At 40.0% G+C, this 23141-nt stretch overlaps 1 long non-coding RNA gene across 1 annotated transcript in view; it reads left to right on the forward strand.

The window, feature by feature from the left end:
* The window catches only part of LOC309367697, a 52973-nt gene extending 29832 nt beyond the window's left edge, over nt 1–23141 (forward strand). Inside the window, exon 2 of the long non-coding RNA XR_014167292.1 lies at nt 22011–23141. This is a non-coding gene — a long non-coding RNA (uncharacterized lncRNA). The remainder of the gene's footprint in view (nt 1–22010) is intronic.

Consider the following 23141-nt stretch of genomic DNA (forward strand, 5'->3'; position numbering starts at 1 on the left):
TAGGGGTCCCTAAGAACTCTCAACACCCTTAATAAACTACATCTTCCAGGATTCTTTGTGGGGAGCCATGGCAGAGGGGTTATTCCTTTGTTTTTGTTTTATTATGTATTTTGTGTTCTCATTTTGTATTTTTATGTTGCGAACTGCCCTGTGAGCTTCAGGTGAAGTATACAAATTTAATAAACAACAATGGATCTTTAAAGTGGTTTGATACTGACTGAAATGTTTTGGTCTCCTTAAAAAAAGAAAAGATTGTTAGCCTACAGACATCTGAGTCTGTACAGTGACTAGAAAATTTTACCTGTTTTATAAATAAGAAATGGTGAATATAAATGATGTTGCAGATCTACAGCCAAAGCCCCAGCTCAATTGTTCACATTAATATGTGAAATCCATTCACTCATCTTTTTTGTATGTACCTTCTCTAACCAAGAATTTCCCCATTTTCCAAAGCTCCATGGTTGTCCAGACAATACACAGTTTAGCCCCCCCAAATATTTATCTACCAGAATACCAGATAATTCTAGTACTGTATTATCTTTCTAATACCAGCTGTTCTTTCAGTGAACACCCTCACATCTCCCTTTCCTTCATCTCTGTCCCTCCACCAACCACTCTAATTCAGTCCCCAATTTTAACCACCCCGCATGCCTCATTCCTGTGTCATTCAAGCAGCCACCTATCTCATCCCCTTTCTTAAAAATATATATTCCAGGAGTTGCCAACCTGGCACCTGCAGGTGTCATGGCATCCATGAAGACCTTCACTAGTGGTATCAGGCACAGACCCCAGATTCTGAGCTTTCATGGTTTTCTTTTTAAAAAATAATAATCTAGTCCTCCTAGAAATAAAGTTATGAAGCAAAATGTACAGGTACCCTTCTAAGCAATTTCCGTTAAATGGGTGAAATCAGAGCTCCAATTGATAAATTAGTTGTTTTGACACCAGGCAAGAGGAATCTCTGAAGTCCTGAACTGCTGCTGTCCCCGTCCCCCCCACTTTAATGCACTTTTCCTGATTCTTATTTTCTAGGCAGCAGTTCAGCAGGTTAAGCCTTTTCTCATAGGGAAATACAATTCTGGAAAAAGCTTCACTGTGATTGTACTTTATCGTGTTTTGTCATGCTGCCTGTGCAGTCATGCAAATGGAGTAAAACAGGCATGAAGTTGTGGTGGTGCAGTGATTCTTGCCATGTCTGGCTATGACCCAACAGAACTAAGAATGATGCAAAAATGGCCAGCTGCTGTTATTATGCTAATTCTTTGGTTGGTTTAGGTCCTAGTAGCACCAAAATAAGGAGTCAGATCCAATTCTGGTTCCCAGATAAGAACATATATAAGATGTATTTGAAACAAGTATTCTTTGCACCCACGCTGTGCATTTTTGTTTGTATACAAACAAAACTCAAGAAAAGTTTATGCATGGAGTGCAGAACTGGTTAGGGCACCGAGAAAGACTGCAATAGCACAAGGCATGGTGTTATGTAAGCACCTTTCGGAATAAAATTCAGTAGGTGTTGAATGAGATGGTTGTTTGCAAGAAATTGCTCTTTAATTTGCTAGTATTTTCTTTTGTAATGCCTCTTATTTACAGCATTAGCAAACACTTGCATTTCCAGAAATATTCTGCGATCCTCAATAATCGTATTCCAGAAAAGAAACAATGATGACTTCTTCCAATTGCAGTCAAAACATAGTGGGGGTGGGGGTGGGAATTAAAATAAATGGAAGAACTTTTAGTTTAGGATGCAAAGTTGAAACAAATTCTGGGATTATCAATTTACCATGATGTTGACACTCCAAGACCTACTTTTTCTGTCTCTAAGATGTATGAGAATACGCCAGACTAACTAACATATAAATAATGATGGAATATATTTAATCTTCTATTAATTTACTGCATTTATATACCGCCTTTCCGCTAAAGCACTCAAGGAAAGTTGATTAAACTATTAATACCTAGCATAAAAGTATCTTAGCAAGGGAGTCCCTCTCATCATGCATTCATCTGGTATCATATCATCCAGAAGCTATCGCAGGAACCTGCTGGTGTACTCTAGTCATTCTTGTGATACCAATATAAACTGTCCTCTCGCTTGTGCAGCAAACACTGGAGCCACTCATAGACCGGCTGTGCTCTGCATCAAAATGCCACTTTTGCTTTCCCCAAGGCTATTCCAAGCACTACTATATTTCATTTTCATTTTGTCACATTTCAACCCACCTTTCTTCCATCACAGAAGTCAAGGTAGCACACCTGTGGTTCTCAGACAGTCTCACATCTAGATACTAACTAAACCCAGATCTGCTTTGCTCCAGTGGTTTCATACTGAGCAGGGATACTATGAAAGAGAAAAACAATGCACTTTCTAACTTTTCACAAGTCAGGCCCTGAGGCAGTGATGACTAGCGCTGCATACGCATTATACCTTTAAAGCACATTTGAAACACATTTCCCCCTTCAAATAATTCTGGACACTGTAGCAACTAGCTACAGTGTCCAGAATTATTTGAAGGGGAAAATGTGTTTCAAATGTGCTTTAAATTTTTAAATAAAATGTGCTTTAAGGGCTGCTGAGAATTGTAACTCTGAGAGGAATAAATCACAGTGCCCTGAATTCTTTGAGGGAAACTTTGTGCTTCAAATGCACTTTAAATGTATAGTGTGTATCATGAGGATTTATAACTGAAGGCATTGTTCTCTGTTCCACCCTGTATTCCTTACATCCAACATTGTTATCCTTCCTCTACAGTTCATCTTCTTCTTTCCCCTTTTTTGTGAACCACCCTGAGATCTATGGATGAAGAGCGGTAAACAAACAAACAAATAAACAAATATTTTGCCCAAGCCTGCATTATTGGTCTCACTGCCCACCACAGAAAAATAATAACTTATGTAATTTACATAATTAATTGCATTATTGTGCTACTCTATCCCATTCATTTCAGTGCAAATATAATATAAGGGGGGGGGGAGTATGTAATCAGTTATGTAACATTTGGAGACTGAAAGCAACAGCAAATACCAATCATATTTGCTGGATTGATTCCTGTTCTTGACATGGGACAAATAAGCAAACACCAGGAATTTGTGCTTCTGTACCTGTTAAAATTTTCCAACATCCCTGGTAATGACTGGCGGAGATTGGGCAAAAGGTCTATGCCAGAGGCAGCCAATGTCCTGACTTTCAGATGTTGTTGGACTCCAACTCCCATCAGCCCCATCCAGCAGGGTCAATGGTCAGGGATGTTGGGCTGTAGTTCAACAACATCTGGAAGGCAGGGTGTTGCCTACCTCTGGTATGTGCTCTTCTGTGAACATACAAAATCGGCAATGTGGCTAGACAGCTTTTAGTGTTGCAACATCGCCTCCCTCCCCCCGCCAAATTCTCTGCTTTAAAAACTCACATTCAAAGCTGCCCCCAAGATGTGATCAGAGAAAGCTGCTTAGCTGAGGCTACTCTTGGAAGCAGTGAAAATGGAATCCCAACGCAGGTTCCTCATTATCTTGCAAATCTCTTTAATCAACCTTCCTCAGAAGGTATGATACAAGGGGGACTTTCTGAAAAGATCACAGGGCATAGTGTCCTTAAAATAGGAATCCATCAGCTGCTGACCAGATTAATCAACTGGGAACTGGCCCAACACCTGCTTGGCAGTTGCAGATCTCATGGTTATATGTATGCATACATAACCCGTCCTTTCCCCCTGCTGACTTCCAAGTGATGGCATCACACAATGATTCTGGAAACTATTTTGAGCATAGAAGCTTTTAATAGGCCAGTGAAGGATTCCGTTCAGACAAGCCTGTAGGATGGCTCAGGAAGTTAAGGAGATGCCCTCGATATGAGGACAGTGAAAACATTCTCAGACCAATGTGCTTTTTTCTGCCTTCATCTCCAGATTTTATAGCAGGCTTGCCCACTAAAATCAAGGCCAAAAGCCTATTGTTTATTCATAAACAATATGGGATGCCCAAATGAGGTATCCTCCTGCTATTTAGGTGCAACAGGCAAGGGGACTTAGCTAAGTGGTAGGGCACAGGCTTTGTTTTCTGAAAGACTCATGTTCAATCTCTGACATCTCCTGATAAGATTGGGGGAAGACACAGCCTGAATATGAGACCAGAAGCCCTGTTGAAAGCTTCTGGGTAGGAGAGAAAAACTAATGATCTTGCTGTGTCAGCATTCTGATTGCCCGGCCAACTAGAAGACATGGACTATGTTTTCCTGGAAAGATGAGAAAACATTCACAGAGCAGAGACATATTTAATAATGGGGCATTTCAGCTATCCTGATGTCTGCTGGAAGTCAAACTCTAAAATATAGGATGGGGGGGAAAGCTGACTAGCCAACAGTATGTGAGGAAAAAACTGAAGTGTCTTAGTTGATCATAAGCTGAAGACAAGCCAGCAGTGTGATGTGGCTGGTATGCAGTGTAGTACAAGGCTGCACCCCATGCACTTGATATGAGAAGAGTGTTTATACTGTATGAAGATAGGCACAAACAGATGTAAAACATTATTAAGCAGAAACAGGTAAACCCCAGAGCTCGTAATACATTCCTTGAACACTGCACCTGATACTGGCAACTATTTTTTTCATAGAGTTGATGGTGATTTGAAAGATGGATCATTGCTCATGGTGTGTTTACCCATCCCACTTTCACCTCTTTTCAAAAATATACAAAAAATACTTACCTAAAAATGGAACATTGCAGGGGAGGATAGATATGAGCAATGTCTCTCCCTGTCTGAAACTATTGTCTGTCTCTAGCCTGACTCTGACACTTTGTCCTTGTCTCTTGTGTTGCTGTCTCCTCCCTTAGAAAAAAAGCTCACTGATATAACCTAACCTTTTAAAATTCACCTTAAGTACAATGGATAGGTTTTCCTGATGATTTTTTTGACAACTGATATATGTTGCGTGGCTGCCTGGAAGTCATTCGTTAACATTAAAATATATGCTTATCCAGTTCATTCATTCCAGGAAATCCTTCTATTCAGACACAATCTCCAGAGATGGACAAAATTGGGTGTGGGTAAGAGCTAACTGATCTCGGAAAGATTTTCTGTACTCTTCAAGTCAATGCTCACGCAACAACCATTTTTGGGCATTCTAAAAATACCATTGTATTCTGAGTATTCACTTCTGATTCACCAGCAGCATCCATTTCTTTGTGTAGATTTCCCAAAGAGCTTATGTGAGCTTGGCATGCTCTTTGGTTGGTTTATCTTACACAAGCTCAAGGAACACAAAGCAGAGAATAAGGCAAGAGACCGAGAAAGAGCAGTGTATATTATTCACATCTGACCATTTGGCTTCAGTCTAGGAAACAAAGGCAGCCTTTGCAAAGTTATGACATATCAGAGTGGTTATGACGACTTACGCTAGAAGACTGTAGTGAGAATTAATAGACAAAAAAATGTAAAGAGTATAGTATGAAGAGATTGAAAGGACCTCATTCATGTTAACAGTAACTAATATATATGGTTTAGGGGAGCTTCTTTTATAATACATTGAGAGCAAAGAGACCGTAGCTCAGCGATACAGCACAGGGCATGCTTTGCATACAGAGGGTCTTAGGTTCAATCCCTGGCAACTCCTGTTAAAAGAATCAAGTAGCAGATAATGGGAATTCCTTTGCCCAATCCTACAGAGCTGTCGCCAGTTTGACGACACGGGGCTATGAGGACAAATAGCCTGAGCTGGCATAAGGCAGCATCCTAATAAGATTGCTGAATATCTTCTTTTTCATTTTGAATCCACTAAGAATATTTTGCAAATTCCAAGAAAACCAAATATTCACACCTTGCAAGGCTATTACTCTGGTCTCTTTCCCTGACACACATACACACACACACACACACACACACACACCACTTTTCCACTAAAGATACAAAACAGCTGATCTTAGGTCAGTGAATTTCTTCCATTGTCCTCTTCTCATCAACCTCTTCATTTGCTTTTCTGGTCACATGAGATATCAAAAACTGGGGGCCAAAATCTGGCTTCTTCACTTTAAAACTGAGACATGAAGGAATCTCTTGTTTTTCATGAGTGAGATCTCTGTTTGGTCCGAGTTCTACTTTCACCCAGTTTGACTTAGAAACAAGGATGGAAGAATATAAGCTGTGTGGGATGATTTTTAGGTATTCCAACCTGAGGATATAGGCAAGGGGCAGCAGACAGGAGTGGATTGACTAGTTGGGTGCACGAGGTAGAAAATAAATGCCTCCTTGAGAGAAATGATTATCCTAACCATCTTTTGAGAAGCACTTTGCAAGCATTTTGTATATATATTTGAAAAAGAAGAAGAAACATCCTTCCTAGTTAATTGGGTCCTCCCTTAAAGAGGGCACGTATTGCAGTGAGACCTGGACAACCAACACCCTGTGTTGTGGGTGGGTACAATTGGTAAGCCACAACACCCGATTGGTAGGTCCCTAAGTTGGGTACAATCTGGCCAATGGGACGCAGTCCAAATGGTTTGAGGGACCTATTTATGCCCATGCATGTGACCCAGAGCTTCCTCTTTTGGCGTGTGCATTTGGAACACCTGCCCATCTCTCCCTACCTTTAGGGCTTGTTGTGCTTGACCTTGCTATGCCGTCATGTGTCGTCTGTCGTTGGGACAGGGGCACAGCAGGAATTTTCCCCACTTGGCCGATTGGCTGGTGCCATTTGGGTTTCGCCTGCCGCGTAGCAAATCGTCACAACTTGTAAGGTTGCTGATAGGCTCTTGTTCAGGTGATAGGGATGGGAGAGCGGTCTCACCATCCCTATGTGAAGGGTATTCCGTTAAAGGAATCCAGGGACTCGATGGTTTGGTCAACCCCTGTGAGGGGGTTGTGCCCATGCCTGAGTCCAGGGGTAATTTGGGTGGCGGAGATAGCCTGTTCCACTTTTATATGCACAAAGATGGAAAGACTCATCATTACAAACAATGGAGGAATGGTTGCAAAAATTACTGGATTTAGCTGAGATGGCAAAGTTACATGTTTAATCGGAGAAAAGTCATTGTCAACTTTTACTAAAGATTGGAAGCTTCTTATAGATTTCTTGCATGAAAAGAAAATGAATTCATGATACTGTATTTGTGTTTGAGGATTGAATATAGTGTTGGTTTATAGAATGTGGATTTATTGGGTGTTACCTTGGAGTGGATGTACTGAATAATTTTTATATATAGCTAACAAATGAAGAATTGGAAGTTCTCTTTTTTCTGCCTCCTCTTTCTTTTTCTTTTCCCTTTATCCTTTATCCTTTTTCTATTTCTCTATATCTTTCTCTCCTTTTCAGTATTTTTATTCAGACTAGCTTTTTAGCTTTGATAAAAAGATATTTGACATTATTTTTTGTATTCCTTTTCCCAAATTTTAATAAAATCTATAAGAAGGAAGGAAGGAAGGAAAACACAGGCACAGTAAAGTTTAAAAATACAATAAAACCAACAGTACAAAAACTAGTAGACTATCAGGATAAATGTATAAGAGGCTGGGTTGCTCCAGCAGTTGTGACTACAGTATGCATGTATGAACACTGAATGAATAAGTTGTTATTTGAGCCATAGTTAATTATTTTCTCTGTGCTTTGTAGCTGCAAATTAAAGGATCAAAAAGTGATTCTTGCATTTTAGCCTAAATGGGAGGCAATGGAACAAACTGTAAGTGCTGTATGACTCACAACTGCATTTCTTTCTTTATCCAGTACGGGAAAAGCTCCTGCTACCTTTTGCATAATCTAACTCTCCAATCTTTGCAGAGAAGCCACAGAAGAAACCTCATTTACGTACAAATTCACCACAGCAAACCACGTAGGCAGCAAGGTGGAAATAAGAGGCTTCTAAAATACTCATATTACATAAATAGCTGGAATCACTACTTATAAACAATTTAGTAAAGGTTTTGATGAAAGTCTTGGAGAATGAGATAATTATTTTCTCAAACGGCACCCGATGGAATCTCTTGTTTTCAAAATTTAAAAAGTGGCTTTCCAGCGAATGTTAAACAGGCATGGGGTAGTTATGTAATTGTAATTTCTAACATTAGTTTCTGTTAGTTTGCAAGAGAACATTTTAAGTTCAATGAAAGTTGCCTCTTTTATTTTATATTCAAGAGGTGCTTGATTATTTACTATTATGTTAGAAAATAGCCAAGATATTTTGGTAAGAAATTCTACAAATCAACATTTTATATGTGTATGCACACAGACACACACAGAGAGAGAAACACATATGGCAAGGGCCACTTGATCTTTTAATAGCAATCAAGAGATGGTGAACTGTCTTAGATAAACTGATATGAAACAAAACCGAATATATATGATGCAACATTATACAGCTTCAAGAAAAAGACTTCCTCCAGTACTGAATTTCTGGCTGATCAAAAACAGGAAATAACAGAAATCTCGTGCAGCTAAACCTCAGAAACCATTGCCAGTGTGCCCATTGCTAGCATGAATGTAACAAACACCGTAGGCTCTAGCTGTATAAATAGGGAGCATATTGTGTTATGATTACAAGCGCGGTTGCTCAGCAGGATATGACATTCCAGCACCAGTAAATTTGCCTCAGTACTTGGGGCATAATAAGTGGATGCATTTCCAGGCCCATGCTATAAATGTATTTTGCAATCACCACGAATCCTCTTTGTGGAACCGTTGGGCAGCATCCAGATTTCAGGAACATATTCTAAGGGGCTCCTTTTAAATCATACTATATGGTTAAAAGTAATGCTTACTACTTTTATTACTCAGCTTGTTGGCAAAATCAGGAATCAATAAATAACAAGGCAGGAGTTTTTTCCCAGATTACCTGAATAATATGGGACTCGAAGGCCCTGTTTTGTGGTGGTTCCAATCCTTTGTTCTGCTTCAAGCAATGGCCTCAGAAGTAGGAGAGTTCAAGGCAAAATTTCTGGATCTGCAAAGGAAAGCAAGGCAGATCAAACTCAGCCTGAACATTATAATAGAGCAGCATCTCCTTTGGGTGGGGGGACGGGGGCTAGAACTGCCTTCAGTGAGAGGAGGCCTCTTCCAGAGGCATAGCTTCGAAGGGGGGGGGGCATTGCCCCAGGCAGTTTTTGGGGGGAGGGCATTCCTCACAATGCCCTGCCAGCCTGCAGGCCAGGTGAAGGGCTGTGTGAAAAGGATGCCACAGGAAAGGGAACACATAGGGCTTGAGAAGGACACAACAGGCATGTGCCCTGCCAGCCCAAGCAGCGCTGGGGTCGCAGGGCACCATGAGTGAACCCTTCAAATCAGTCAGCCAACTGTGCACCTGCCCCAGGCACCAGCCAGAAACACTCCACCACTGGCCTCTTCCATTAAAGGGGCCTGGCGTGTTTATCAGCTGTTGCCTCACACTGGACAAAAGATGCCATAGCTCCAATTGGGCTTCTGGGCTTGATCAGAGTACCGTATTTTTCGCTCTATAAGACGCACCAGACCACAAGACGCACCTAGTTTTTGGAGGAGGAAAACAAGAAAAAAAAATATTCTGAATCTCAGAAGCCAGAACAGCAAGAGGGATCGCTGCGCAGTGAAAGCAGCGATCCCTCTTGCTGTTCTGGCTTCTGGGATAGCTGCGCAGCCTGCATTCGCTCCATAAGACGCACACACATTTCCCCTTACTTTTTAGGAGGGAAAAAGTGAGTCTTATAGAGCAAAAAATACAGTAAGTAAAATGCGCTCCTCGTGTGTGAATGCTTCCAAGATAGTAGGGATGGCCCTGGTGGCAATTCGCTCCCACTTCCTTCAAATCCATGGCTTCATCCTTCAAAGATGGGGAATCAAGACTCTGAGGTCATAACATACTTAAAATGAGGGAATGTGGTTGCAGCTTGTTTAGGATTCAACTGTACTCCCCTTGAAGATTCCAGTTTTCCATTTGGGTATTATTGCAGATGCATCCCTCAGCCCAGGTTTTGGTGGTGGCCAGGAGCATCTTTGCACAGCTAAGAACAGTGCATTAACTAGGTTCGTTCTTGGAGATGTCAGGTTTGCCACAATTACTAACACAGTCCTTAGTTTTGGATTGTTTGGGCTATGTAATGTGCCCTTTATGGGGCTGCCTCGGAAGCTGGTTCAGGGTGTTGCAGCCAGATTCTTGACCAGAGCCAGTTACAGCAAATATGTGACCCTATGGTTATAGCAGCTTCACTGGATGCTAAACTGGGTCAGGGTTATTAATGCTGGTTATGACCCATCAAACCCTAAACAATTTGAAAGATCACCCTCTCCCATATAAGCTGACATGGTTATAAAATCTTCAAGAGAAGCTCATTTCAGCCCCATCAACACACAATACACTTTTGGCAGGGGGTAGAGAGACACACTCTAGAGCCCTTTCTGAGGGAGACTTGTCTAGACCCCTCTCCAATTACCTTCTGTCGGCAGATGAAAACTTCCTAATTCAGACACAATTCATTTTTCTTTGCTGCTGTGTGCATTTCTGATCATGCCGGTTTTAACTGACTGATGTTTTTGTTGTTTCATTGGCTCTGGTTTCATGTGGTGTGATATGTTATCGTGACTTGATAGTTCATAATGATTTTAATTCTGTTAGCTGCTTAGGGAAGGTTCTCAGGGAAAGATGGGGTACTTACTTACTTACTTACTTACTAAATAAATAAATAAATAAATAAATAAATAAATAACATTCCCAACTTAAGAATATGCCAAAGCTGGATATGTGCCATGACAGACCTCAAGTCTGGGATCTGAAGCTAAATCTATTTATGCACAGGTACATGGTTATATACACAATCCATGATTATGCCCAATTATCACATTATCTATCCACCTCTCTAGTTATATCACATACTATATATCTGTTTCATTAGAACTTACTTCAGAGTAGAGCCCATTAGAATACAGTGAAACTTTACAACTGAATAAACATTCATAGGACAGACCAACACATAAAAGAAAGTACACCCACATACACAAATAAAGGTGAAATATTCCCATATATAAAATATACTGCAAACACAAATGTTGCCATGCTCCTTTGAAAACAATGAAACTGGACACGCTGAATTCCCATGCATTTTACACGGTTATGAAATATGAAATGTTTGTCTTAACAAAACAAAAAGAGCAGTTCCTGAGAGTTCATTGCTGACTTTCTGGTCTCTCTCAGCTTGTTTATGTCACATGCCAATCTGCGTCATTGGGTTGGTTTTGTGGTTGTGTCTGTGGCTCACTGAACACCCTGGTGCAAGAATGGAGTCACCACAATAGTTCAGCAAGTTAAAATCAGCTAACATGACCTAGTGTCCCTTTTTCAAAACATGCCACATAGAAGTGCAACAAATGGCTAAATGTAAGAAACTGCTGCACAGTACAGATAGAATAATGCAGCATTGTATTATGAGTGTGACTTTTCTGATCTAAGCAAAAGTACTGTTATAGGATTGGGAAGCTTTAAGGACTCTTTGCAGGGCAGTATGTAGGGAAAAGATGGAGGCAATCCCTAGTGTGCCGCTGAAAGAGCAAGTGTGTTCATGGATATAGGTATTAAGGCCTATTGTGGAACCACAAAGACAGCTTCAGGACTGGAGTGGAGGGTCTAAGATATAACACATGACCATCAAAACTATTTAGAATACACCATGGAATAGATTCAACAACAAAAACAGGTTTGACTTGTAAGGCAGATATCTTTAATGTGATCCTAAAGTTACTTAACGGGCTGTGATGTCTGCCTGTGATGTCTGGAAGAAGTTAAGGCTCCCAAGTACATTCTCATTCTCCCTGTGTCCTGTACCACATGTCTTAGGTTGTCAGTCTTGTTCTTATCTTTTCTAAAGGCACAGGTGCACTCTCCTGGGCCAAGTGTGTGTCTGAAGATGCAGTAAAAATTAATGCAAGATCTAAAATATACATGTCTCTTTCTGAGAGAACATCTGTAGACTCCAGGGCCGCTTCAGGGGATCTTGATGTATTTGGGTCTTCTTACACCGACACATGTATGATAATCCATTCATTACTTTTTCAAATAGCTCCAGAGAAACTGCACTTGGAAGAACAAGAAAACAGCCAGAACACCAAGATTCTTGTATCTCACTGCCAGTGCTCTTAGTGGCTTCAAGAACTCTTTGCAACTGGTCTGTCATGGAGGCACCAATTTGGGTTGCCATAATTAAGGTTCACATTTTAATGTGCACCTAATTCATACAGCTCTTCAACCAAGTAATGTCTATGAGGATGCATGCATTAGGACAAAGTATGCATAACAATGCACACATTAGTGAAAATTGTACCCCGAAATGCATTATATTAAGGGTACTGCTTGCAAAAAGGTGCATATTACAAGGAAATGCAGGGAAAGAATGTTTATATTAGGAGCATTACATACTAAAGTGCTGATAATTTTTTATAAGGCCTTAAAAGATATTCACAAACTGACAGTGGCATAGCGTTGGTTGCCACTGTGCCAGTTGGGGGGCACCAACCCAGTCCCGTTACCGATGCCACCAGAGCAACCCCACCCTCACTGGAGCAAAGTGGGGCCATGCTGAGCTGCCTGCTCACCTGCGCAGGGGAAAGCTTGGCTGGCCAATGTGACCCTTGGTGGCAGAGAAGAGCACCGGGCCATCATGGGAGTGCCTGCGCATGGCGGTGCCTGGTTTGCACCCCTCAAAAATCGTGCACATGGGGCCACAGCCCCCTGGCACCCCACACACTATGCCTCTGTGAACTGATGCAGAAATGTGTTGGATGGAACTTAAGGCAGGGAAATTAAGAAACTGAAAGAAACAAAAATGGGCATGTCTGTCCACCTCTAGCTATAATATATGACGAATACAGCTCCTGTATCTTTCACTGGTTGTGCAGAACAGGAGCAAGCACAATTTCCCCCATCAATATAAGACAATCTATCCTCATTGATTCTCGCTTTACATACCTTTAGTGTGCAGCAACACGTTGCAGTACCAAAAACACGGCACTGCTTCCAATTATGGCAGCCCCACTTTTGAGTGACACCTCTCCATAGCATCTACAGTGGTACCTCGGGATGCAAAAGGAATTCGTTCTGGAGCCCCGTTCGCATCCCGAAGCGAATGTAACCCGTGTCTGCGCATCTGCGCGTGTCGTGTTTCGGCGCTTCTGAGCATGCACGTGACACCATTTTGAGTGTCTGCACATGTGCATGCGTCAAAACCCGGAAGTAACGTGCTCCGTTACTTCCGGGTCACCGTGGAGCGCAACCCAAAAATATTCATCCCGAAGCATATTTATCCCGAGGTATGGCTGTAGTTTAATGTGCCTTGCAGCTTGCTTGCGTATGTATGTATGTATGTATGTATGTATGTATGTATGTATTTTCTTGCATTTCTACCCCACCTTTCTCCCGTCATGGAGCCCCAGGTGGCATACCCATGCAAAGCACTAACTAGATCCAGACCTAATTAGCGTCATTAAGGCCACTGCCTCATGTGCCTTCAGGCCATAGCCTGGGTCAATACAATAACATTACTAACCAACTCCTGGGGCCAAGGTCCCTCCGCTCTCCCCCTAAAATAATTAAGGGGGCTGCCGTCTCAAAGTTGATGGGCATTGCCATTCAGATGGTGTGCATGTACCACATCTCATGATCATTTATGTGGGACGGGCCTTACCTGTCCCTTCTCCCCCATTATTTTATTCAAGTTGGTACCCCACCCTAGTGATTATGTTCTACCTCCACTGCTGGAGGTATGATTCTGAATACCAGGGGAGAGTATGGTTGAGCCCAGATCCTAGTTTGTGGGCTTCCATAGGTGTCTTGTAATAACAAAATGGTGGACTAGGTGAGCCACTTGCCTGATCCAGCAGGCTTTTCCTATATGTTTAGGATAACAAGGTCCATTTCCTTTGCCAGCCACAGCTAATAACAACAATCAGAGAAACACACTGTGACAACGTCAGAACCCAGGGTACACAGAACTAGATGCACAGAAGGGTAAAGAACAACTTGAGGTGGGACTTGTTGGCATAACTGCAATGTTCTTTGGAAGATCTGCCCTTAAAGCTGGAAATATCCAGTTTTATTATTTGCCAACTGTCTCTACACAACAAATAAGAGAATAGCCTTGCTTGAGGGTTGGGGTGGGAAGACAGATTGCTGTGCTGTGTTTTTGTGTTTTCTTAAACATAGGAAAAAAACCCACCCCCAAAGCCTGCCACTTAACTTTTATATAAGCAGCTGCTGATATCACTTTTATATAAGCAGCAGCTCATGTCGCTTAGTGAGAACTGCTTGGCTACAGCTCATAAACATTGTAAATATTTTTAAATAGATGCAACAGAAACTAGTTTTACCCACTTGTAAAGCAGCTATCTTAAATAGCTTTCAATTGTGCAGAGAAATGTCTATTTAAAATATGTGATATGTGATTAATTATTTTCGAGCAAGAGACCTATAGTCCCTCACTCCCTGAAATGAAATAGATTCCTGAAAATCAATGAAGAAAAACAAACATGAAATGATAAGAGGCTTTCCTCAAAAAAGGAGTGTTTTAGTTGTTTCAAATTTTACTTAACGTCTACCTCAATGAAAATGTGAAAAGTGGAAGGGTATTCAGATTTTTTAAAGCATTAAAACGTTAAAATCAAATGCATTTAAAAAAAATAAGATTTCAGAACTGTTGGTGCAAAAGAAAAATATAGAAAGGATTCCTGGATGCTAAAATCCAGGTTTGGGGCAAGAACTCTGGTGAGAGAACTTCAGCAGAGATTTAAAATCTCAAAATATGCAGCGAAGTAAAGCACAGAAATATAGGCTGTTGGACCTTTAAAATATGCCCTTCTAAGTGGGTTGCAAAATGTCCCCTTAAAAAGCTTCTTCCTAAAGTTTCTCTCTTCTACCTGCACAGGAAGAAACCATGTTTGATAAATTAAAAATTGTTTACTTACAAACTCTTCAAAGGTCAAGTTCATGCACTTCAGAACACAGACATTAAAACTTAACTTACCAGTAGTTACAAAGTGGTAAAAGTTCCTAAATTATTGGCATAGGAACTCAAGAGTAGCTTGTGAGAACCACACAGCTGAGCCAGAACAACCAGCTCAAACCTCTCCCCATGTTGAGCTTCTCAGGTAGAGTGAGGAGAGAACAAAGGCTTGATTACCTAGTTCCTCTCAAGGTGAGGGGAAGTGGATTCAGCTAAGCCTGGGAGGACAGCTAACTCTATGGTATTAACCCCTTCATGCATTAATTAGACTTAAGCATGTTGGTTATCTGAGGCTGGTTATCCCACCCAAAAAAATGGCATAGGGGTGGAAGAGGAAGTATGGCACATCACCAGTTATGATATGGACATCGCTGGTGTGGTGTCACCCATATGCCAATGGATACCCGATATACTAATATAACAAGTATACATAGAGCATTTCAAACTCTGCTATACGAGTTTATTGTTATTATTTTATTGCTAACTGCTTTGCGAATATTTCTAGAAATTTGTATAGGATTGTATTCAAGAAACTTTTGCCAAGATTAGACCTTTTAGAATTATGGCCATGACTAACTTAGGTCCATAAATTTTAATGGGAATTCATATCACTTCCAGTGATTTTTCAGGGTTCTGAATTATGTGGGGAGCCTCTATGAGAAACCAGATATCTCATGCTCCCTGGAGGACCATATTTGGCGAAGTCCCAGGTGCCCACTGGGCAGACCCCTTGGCAGTCCTGTCCTTTGTCTGGTGACCTGGACTATAAGTGTTTCACCTATTTGGGAATTGTTTGTTTGAACTTTTCTCAAGAATACTGAAACTTTTTTTAAAAAAAGTTTACTTAAGGAAGCTTGAAAACCCCCAAATATTTTTCAAACCAAGCCAAGGAGATATCACCCATCATCACTAGTAAAAACAGGCGACCCCACAGGAAGGCAGGAAGAGGAAACAAAGTCCACAGTGTCAGAGTTGCCAGGCTTTGTGTGATGGGATGTATTTGTGGAGGGAAAAGGATTGTAAGGAGGTTACTGATATTGAGAACAAAAGCTATGCTAACAGAACTGTACAATTTCAACAGAAGCCTTATTACAAGACAGATGGAGATATTACAACATGTCACATGAGAAGAGAACAGATTTACCTGAAGTTTGGAAATGGTTTATGATGTTTGGATAAGGCCCTTCAGTAAATACCACATTTGATGGTTTGTTATGCTTTATTCCTCCCCAAAAAATTAAAATAAGAAAAAGCAATGAAAAAGAAAAAAAGGTCAAAACATGGATGTATGTTTTATTGCATTCTTCCCCAGACTACTAACTCCCTTGTAACTAAAAGAAAGAGCATCTGTACAATAACAGCTGATGTATGTATTTCCACCTATATATGTCACAACGGCAGCCACAGAATGTAAATATCATTCCAGTCTTTCCTAGTAGTAGGCTTCGTTTCCCCCCACCCACATAGCAAGGCAACACAGCCTTCCGTACTGGGTCTCAGATAATTTGTCAGCCCTTGGGGAAACAGACTGGGTGCATTATTATGGATGATAGTAAGCAGTTAAAAGAGGTATGCTAAAATAACTCAGAGCAACAAAGAATGTGCTTATATTTAGTAATTACTTTGTTATATTCACAATTATCTCGCTTTTGTTTATAGATTAAGCCAATTTTAACTTTATAGCCCTGCACAATAAAAAACAAATCATCAGCTAGCTGCTCTTCTGAACTTTTATGATATCCAGAACACTAAAGAATTCATACGGGAAGGTTTTGGAGAGTGGAGAGAAGAGTGAAGGACTGATATAGAAAGATAATTTGGCCATAACACTTTGTTCCTATTCAAAATTTACTGGGAGGGATAAGATTCCCCCCAATCCCAATTCCTGTAGGGGGGCAAAGCATAAAAGGCATAGACAACTTAATCAAGCCGGGCAGTGTATCAAGTAACCACACCTACCTTTCTGGATGGCAGGATCTAGAATAAATCTAGATTGAAAACAGCATGTTGAGGACGAAGGTTCTGGTGGCTGTGCGCGTGGCGCCTTTGGGTTCTGTTTACCTACCTGCCCCTCTCTGCTGCTTTCAGTCACTTTTGATCCACCTTAAATGGTTATAGTATTGGGAGCGGGCACTGCAAAGAAGATAACATTGCCTACATGTGGCTGCTCCCAGACTCTGGAACTTCCTCCCTCAAGAAGCTAGATGGGCTTCCTCCTTGTCCTTCTGCTGACAGGTGAAGACCTTCTTGTTCCAACAGCCTTTTGGGAATTGACTTTTAATGAAAGGGCTGGTGCCATGCTGTTTTTATTGCAATTGTTTGTATGTTTCAAACAGATTTTATATATGCTCATAGTTTTAGTTCTTTAGGTGTTTTTTTTAAAAAAAAGATTCATGTTTTTATACATAAACTGCCTTGATTCCTGTCAGGGAAAAATGCTGTGTGTGTGTGTCATGTTAAAGGAAAGGCATTCATATTAACATGTCTAGGATATGCAGATCTGCATGTATTCTGTTGATTTGCACAATTAAATCTGAGTAACTGTACTGCATAAAACCTTTGAGAGGAATTGATGATTCTCCTCATTCCTAAATCCCAAGGCCACTTTGTATTTTACCTAGCAATCATGCTTACTCGACTAAACTGAAGTTATATCAGCTGGTGCTTCCTGGAGAAAATATGTAAATTGTGAACGGCAATATACCTTCCCAAATGCAGTGGACATGTTCCAAGGGACCATGGCCAAGTAAGGATTAGCATCAGAGCTAAATCCAACCCTCTGGAACACACTACCTTATTTCCCCCTAATGCCAACAAGATGGGTATTTGGAAGAAGAAGTGGTTCCGCTTTGGGGAGATGCCAGCATCCTAATCTGGGGAGTGATTATCTGAGGCTTGAACTACCCTTTACCACCCTTCTTAAAAACATGTCTCTATTACTATCTACTTCTTAATCAGAGTTGTAAAGCAAAGTAGCTGACTTAGAAGCAATCTGTGGAAAATGTAAACACTGAAGAGAAAATAACCGCCCCACCCCTTTGGGAGCTTGCGCTGTTCTTTTATGTTTCTCATTTCATCCCATCCACTTTCAATTAGTACTTCCTGTTTAAACAATATCAGTTTTTTCCATCAGATCTGTGGTGGAAAACTCATTCATCCATTCGGCATAAGAGAGGTCAAGATCTTTATCTTTCTTCAAAGATTTGAGAAATAGAATTCCTGTCATTTGTGTGGTAGGAATAAGCAGCTGTAAGGAACAAACGAAACCATTCTAAAAACCGTGATATATAGCACAGAGACAAGCCTATGTGTGGCTTATGCAAACAAGAAACATATTCATGGTTCTACAAAGATAAGTGTAATTTTATACTTATCAGCTGGGATTCAAAGGGCCCATCTGTGAGCCAAAAGCAGTTGTGTCTTGATTCCGCCCATTACATAAATCGGTTTTCTCCTATTTATTATATTTATATAGCTTTAGTAGAAGCTGCATCATGATTCAAATTTAAACCTCTCTCTTCTTGAGAATTCAATTACTTCTTACCTTTAACTTCTTTACAAATTTGAAATTTCTATGGTGTCTATAGTTTGCAAAGTCAAAGCCCTTATTTTGCAAGTTCTGCTCAACCTTCTCCAGTCTGACTAGGTAAGTAAAACGAGCTTTGTACAAAGTGACACTAGGCTTCTTCTTAGGCTGCAAGATGATTCTTGGAAAGTATCTTATAACAATACTGGAAACTTTCTGTCCACAGCTGTCTCTCTTCTTCTGCAATATGTTTTATCATGTCAGCACCAGAGTAGTCACACATGTGCTGTGCTATGCTCCACATGAAGGAACTGATAAACATCTGAGAGTCCGGCTGTCCTAAAAGAGTTCGACGGAAGGAAAATGCCAGTTCCAAAAAAAGCCGAGGGATAATTGATGGAATAATCCTAATACTGTAATGTAATCTATGAAATAGTTTTCTCATCATCTGTAAAGTTCACATACAATAAGATAACCTTAGAGAAAGTGTTAGTGTTTACTTCTTTTTTTAAAAGAACAATGACATGCATGATTTCCATCTGGTGTCCTTACACAACTGGTCAGTAGGACGTGGACAAGCAATTCAGATATGTTGCTGCATTATATAATTAGCATTTACATATAATACAAGGGGTGGCATAAAAACAATGGCAGTTTGAGTAGGAACTGTGCAATGGACTGCTAGATGATTTGGAAAGATGAGGGCTAAACTAGATCTTGTGCAAAAGATCATGTAGATTTCTCATGAGTTTTTCAAATTAAAAGTAGCCTTTCCTGGCTGTAATGCAAGGGTGGAAGAATGTCATGGAGAAGTCCTTAACACTGACTCCTCTTGCCATTTACCTGCTCACTTCAACTACCCACCCAAGCTATTTCTTCCCTAGCTTAGGGAAAAGAGGAAGGGTGTCTTATTTTAAGTAGGAAAAAACAACCAAAAGGGAAAGAGTTAAATGTGTTTCCCCCATGCCATTTTTTCTGTTCTTTGTTGGGGCATCCCAATGCTGCTTTTCACAGTGGTAAATCTACACACATCTGGGTGTAGCACCAGGTTTGGCCCTAAGGCCAAATTAATCAGTAGGAGTTAAGATTGCATAGCAAGGGTACACTACTCCAAAATGTGACATTTGCAAATGGAATGGTAGACAAATCTAAGCTTCTTCCTGTGCAAACCTATATACTCAGAATTAGGGATGGGGAAGAAATTTGATTCCGTTCACATTTAAAGGTGAATCTATCAAATGCACACATTCCAAAACCCTGTGAGAACGGAAACATAGTCATCCTTAGAAATTTGTACATATCTGAATTCTGCAATGCATTTCTCCAACCAATATTGGGAGAAAGTGTGCATAAAAATGAACATATTCATGAAAATAACATAAAAATTCATTGTTAGGGAAATGGCTTGCATTATTCAAAACTGCATACAAGCATGTGTTTCTTAGAACAAATTTGAACTGAAATGCTGATTTTTTTTTGAGGATTTTTTTTTTAAATCACAACTTGCTGCAGAAATATGGAGAACTGAATTTAAGATTGGAAAAAGGAGAAACTGAGAGAACTAAAAATGGCCATCTCTACTCAGAATCAAGTCCCACCACATTCAATGATGCCTACTCCCAGGTCAATGTGAAGAGGTCTAAAAGGGTCAAGTGCACAAATGTGCCACATTCAATATATGTACTTAGAGCAACAAAAATGGATTTTTAAAAAGCAAAATAATATTCAGATTGGAGTTGCCAGAGATGCACAAGGGAAACTATGTTTTAATGTACAGGCAAAGTCTTTGCTGATTTTTGTATTGTAGATGTATGTTTTGTATTATTTTATTAACACTATTGATTGATACAAGTTTGTCATGGCCTTTGGTTAAACAATAAACCTAGGAACTACAAAAAGGCTGAAGATTGCTCAGTTCTACACATCAGTACAAAGAATAAGATTTAATTTCTTTAAAAAAATCTTTAAATTGTTGAAGCAACTGAAATGTGCTATGAAGACAACCTGAGATAAGGATAAATTCTTTTTCACAAATAAGCTGGTTATTTTCTAAAGGTGTAAATACAGATTTCCTCCTGATCAATATCTAAGAAGATATAATAGGGGTTTTCTTACACCGTAACTAGCAGGTGTGTCTGTGACTCCTTTCTCATTTGAAACACAAGAGAAAATCCACAGATCCACTATCTATCATTATGTGCTTTGATTTATATTTTCCCTTCCTTGTTCTAAAAGCTTAATACAGTTAATGTTTCCTAAAATAAAATATATTTCAGATTTATAAATGGTTGATTTTTTAAAAAACTAAAAATGTGTTCCATTTTTTAAAGCTGAAATGTTGACATGTACAAAATGTAATAACTCAGCATTTTCAAACAAGCTTGCATGTGACCTGTGCAAATATGAAGTGACACAGCTGATGTGATAAATCTAACAGGAAGGATGGAACAAAAAAAATTCCTTCCAGTAGCACCTTAAAGACCAACTAAGTTAGTTCTTGGTATGAGCTTTCGTGTGCATGCACACTTCTTCAGATACGTGCTACTGGAAGGAATTTTGTTTTGTTTTGACTATGGCAGACCAACACGGCTACCTATCTGTAACAGGAAGGATGGAGTCAGTTCCCAGAACCAGTGCTTCTTAATCTTGGGCAGTGTCTAATGCACCTTTCCACCTAAGGGAAGGGGTGTGGAAACAATACAATTATTTTTCTTAATGCAGAAGATTAAACAGAGCAGTGTTGAGTTCATTTATCCTAGTTTCCCAAACTGAGGGGGTGAAAACCTGATCAATAGCTCAATGTTTAATAGGATCAAGAAAATGAAGTCTAATTTCCAAGCACCAATTTTTCTAAAAATACTTTAATATTCAGTTACCCTTATGCAGCTCTATAAGCACAAAGAAGTTGTAGCTGCATGTGATAGCCCTGCCAGAATATCAGCAATCTGCTGTTCCATACAAAGGAAGAAGAAAAAATGACTACATATTCTAGACATACACCTACCACCGCCCCTGACCAGCTGTCAGGTACGATGGCTGAATTTCTATCTGGGGTACACAAAACACAAGCCAAATATAGGCTGGTTAGTTCTTGTGCTTGGGTCCTGTTTGCAGGTTTCCCAAAGGGAGGCCGCAGGTTGGCTACTGGGAGAATAGGATGCTGGACTAGATAGGCCATTTCCTGATCCAGCAGGCTGTTCTTACCTTCTTATGAACAGTTAACATCATAGTTCAAATTCCTGGACACTGGCACAAGAGCCTGCAATAAATCTAGATGCCAACTTTGCTGCCACATATACCTGGACAACATCATTATTGGCCTCAATAACATCAAACATACCATCTCAGGCCTATTTAATTGTTCATCTTCCAACATTATATATGCTTTCAAAGGCCAACAGTGCCCTTCAGCTCTCTATATTGGACAAACAGGACAAACCTTATGCCAAAGAATAAATGGACATAATGACATCAGGAATCATAAAACAGAGAAACCAATAGGAGAACACTTCAGTCGCCCAGGACATTCTATACAAGATCTTAAAAGTAGCTGTCTTATTGCAAAAGAATTTTAGAAATACACTTGAAAGAGAAGTTGCTGAATTACAACTCATTACCAAACTAAAAACAATGGAGAGACCTGGTCTGAACAGAGATATTGGATTCATGTCCCATTATACATGCTAAAGCTAATTTTGGACACCTATCCCTTTAAAAATCCCTTGCCCTTCTCTGTGGAACAAACTGCCATCATTAACAGTCATCAACAGTTATAAGGTTGTAGTGACCTCTGTTTCAGAGTATCTGAATAAGTGTGTATATACACGAAAGCTCATACCTAGAAAGCTTATACTTAGCTGGTCTTTAAGTTGCTACTGGAACATCTTTCAATATTCTTTAAAAACATCTTTCATCATTGTTATTTATTATGACAGACCAACGCGGCAACATTACCTGAATCTGTATGACCTTGGGTTAGTCTTCTCTGAACCTCTCTTACATTCAACCTTGTTGCATGTGATTGTAAGCTGTAAGGAAGCACAATTTGTGACACTAAACAACCCATTCACTGAATACACATCTATTAAGGCATCAGGTTACTCAGTCCCTGGTGTAATTTTTTGCACACTAAAACCACAAACTTTCTTTCACAAATATATGTATATTATCTATTATGTACAAAATATCATTTTCTTTTGTAGCTTAGACCACTGTCAGTGGAGTCAGTCATGTCCCACATTTATGATGTTTCTCTGCATGTGTATATTAGAGCACTAGTTTTGCAAAAATTAGCACAAACATAATGGATGAACTGACCCTAAAAATGGTAAGTAAAAATGTGCCTCCGAAATAATTTTCCAGACAGAGAGATGGGGGTTGGGGTTGGGAAGCTATACATGAATGTAACTTCATTGCCACCTAGAGGACAGTGTAAGACTAAAACTAAGTTTTGACATTTACTTTCTTGCAAATAATAGCCATAGCCTGTTACAGTAATACAGTATTATGCTTTTATAGTAATAGTCTATTATACTATACTATTCTTTTACGTAGAAACCAGAAATCCAATTGGCTTGTGAAAACAGCATTCTTCTCTGCCAAGATCCAGGTTTGAGTTGTCTCAATGTTGTTCTCTCCACATCCATGGGAACATCTTCCATTTGTTTAGGCCCAAGTC

The sequence above is a fragment of the Podarcis melisellensis genome (genome assembly GCF_964234715.1).
Source record: "Podarcis melisellensis genome assembly, chromosome: 3".
NCBI classification, from domain to species: Eukaryota; Metazoa; Chordata; class Lepidosauria; order Squamata; family Lacertidae; genus Podarcis; species Podarcis melisellensis.